Consider the following 2,934-nt stretch of genomic DNA (forward strand, 5'->3'; position numbering starts at 1 on the left):
TGGAAGCTACAATAAAGTGGAGGCGCTGCTACATAAAAGAGTTCCAAACTCTGCGAAAGGCTCAATTTGGCCGTGAAAGCACTGCGAGTTCCTCGAATTCAAAGACAAAAATTCTCAAAAACAAAAGACAAAAGCAAATAAAATAACTGTAATAAAAACGCAAAAACTGCAGAAAATTGCAGAGAATTTTTTTGAAGAAAAACGGAAGTTTAGGTGTCAAAAACAAAAAGTACTTAAATATTTTATTAACTTAAGGCTTTTTTGTTTCGAAACATTTTTGAAAATACTCTCAAGTGTTGAAGAAATTTTTGCTCTGTTTTGTTTCAAATATGCACTTTCATTGTGAAATAAATATAACTTAAATTAGTTGAGGTTTATTGAGTGCAACAGAATAAGTTAATTTTGGATTTTTATAACTTTTTTAAGTTCTTTGAACTTATTTCGTACTCTGACAGCACAACTTTAACTTATAAATTAATAAAATTGCAATTGGTTTAATTTTTTTGCTCAATTGTGAAGATAACGAATATAGAGGTAATCTACTTAACTATCAACAACTTTAAAGTAAATAGGTGACTTCAAAAAATATTGGTTTATCCAACATTAACAACAGCAAGTTATGTTTCATAAAAATTAAGCATCAAAAAGTGGAACTATTCTTCTCCGTAAATAGATCTGAGTTAGTTACACTATCATTATGACATATGCTTCATCTAAAAGATTGTTGTCATACTTCTAGTATAAAAAATATTTGTTTTCATTGTACAAATACCAACCAGATTCAGTATCAGTGGAGGTTTTGAACAGTTAGTTTGAACCCGCATCTTTGACCCACCTCGTTTTGGGAATGAAGCATCAGTGTAAAATTTGGTTTCATCATTCAAATACCAACCAGATCTAGTATCAGTGGAAGGTTTGAACCATTAGTTTGAAAGAAATAAGTTAACCCGCTGAGCGAGATTTTTGACCCATCTCATTTTGGTTATAAACCACTCAGTGTAAAAAATGGTTGGTTTTATCATCCAAATAGCAATCAGTATGAAAGAAACTAATTAACCTGCTTAGTAAGATCTTTGACTCACCTTATTTTGAGTATGTACCACCCAGTGAAAAAATACTTGATTTCATTGTTCTAATACTAATTAAATCCAGTATCAATGGACATTTTGAATCGTCAGTATAGAAGAAATTAGTTACCGCGCTGCACAACATCTTTGACCCATCCGTTTTGAGCATGTACTACCCAGTGTAAAAAATACTTAGTTTCATTGTACAAATACCAACCAGATCCAATATATGTGGGGGTCAGTATGTAAGAAATTAGTTAACCTGCTGTGTTCGATCTTTGAACCATCCCCGTTTGGAAATAAAATATTATATATTCTTCCGACGCGTATTGTAGATTCACGATTTCATAGTGGAACCAGAACCTAACATTATCATGAAAATAAGCTATAGCACCGTTTTTAGTACTCAATACCGTGCTGAATAAAAAATATTTTATATAAAAATCTCTAGTAAAGGCACAGTAACGGCGTGACCATTACCCTTATCTAATGACGCTCTAAAGTGTGGCTACCGGCAACTCAAGATCAGAATTCGACCGAATGGTTTTGGAAACTTTTCAGGATTCGTTATTTGTATTATTTTCCTTCGTACGATAATATACTATTAATTTTACTTTAATAAGATTCTTTTAAACGGTTATCTTTTGGGTCGTTGCTAATATATTTAAGAATCTGGAAATTATAGGGGAACTCTTTCTAGCCTGCAGTAGCGATTTTCGATTCGTTGGTGCATATCATTAATGTGATTTTTAAAATCTATCGCCGGATACAGTAATTTCATATTTCTTCTTAATAATTTACATTTTTTCGGTATTTTCATATTGCTTTGTAACAAGATCAATATATCGTGCTGATTCTTTAGTTATTATTTCAAGACGTCTTTAATATGTTGCGGATGATTTCTAACATTTTGTTACTCCTCATACATTTAGATAATAAATTTTGAGCGAACCCAGCCAAGAAAAATTCATTTCTTTATACAAATGTTTTTAATACGTTTAGATTAACGTACTTTCCTTAGCATTTAAATTAGTGATTATTACAATTATATTGTATGCAATATTTTTCTTTATAATATATACAAAACTACATACACTAAAACTTTTGTTGAATTCCATATCATTTTCGAATTGTTGCATTTAAATGCTCGGTATTTTGCCTCCGGGTACCCGAGATTCTTAACTTTTTGTTTGTCCGAATTATGACGATGTGTTCCACCGGTGGTAGACAACTTTAAACTGAACCAAATAAAATACATGCGCCTGGGAAGGAAGGAAGGAGGGTTTTATTTGATTTTGGACTATGTGAACAGGACTACGTACGTACGTAAATGAATACGGAATAGCAGTAAAACGTCCTTACGCCATTTTCTATTTTTATGCAACTTTTTTTTTTATTTGTTTATTTTTTTATTTTTTTTATTGCAAGTATATTTTTTTGCAGTTTTATTGCAATTTGTAAAATTTTTATACGTTAGTGGGGAAGTACCAAAGTCGTTATGCAAATAAGTCTCTCAAATACTACACAACAAATGCCATAACTAGTGCAATAATTGTTCCTGTTGTTGTTGTTGTTGTGTTGTGTTGTTGTTGGTATTCGTACCAATTCTACTCGTTCTTACTACATTAGTTGCAAATAAAAATGGAGCTAAATTTAATGTTTTTAAAAAACACTACGTTGCACTTTAGCAGCGATTAAAAATGCATTTTTTTCGTCTTGTTTAGCGAAGCTTAACTCGATATCATGTTACTATTTTGTAACTAAATGCTTTTTTTTTGCAGTGTACTTTCTATGTGCGTATTTACTAAAACCTAGAAATAAAAAGAATTTTGGAAAAAGGGCGATTAGTGTTAAGTGGAGCAACGGA

The sequence above is a fragment of the Teleopsis dalmanni genome, chromosome 2, assembly GCF_002237135.1.
Source record: "Teleopsis dalmanni isolate 2A chromosome 2, ASM223713v2, whole genome shotgun sequence".
Classification (NCBI taxonomy): domain Eukaryota; kingdom Metazoa; phylum Arthropoda; class Insecta; order Diptera; family Diopsidae; genus Teleopsis; species Teleopsis dalmanni.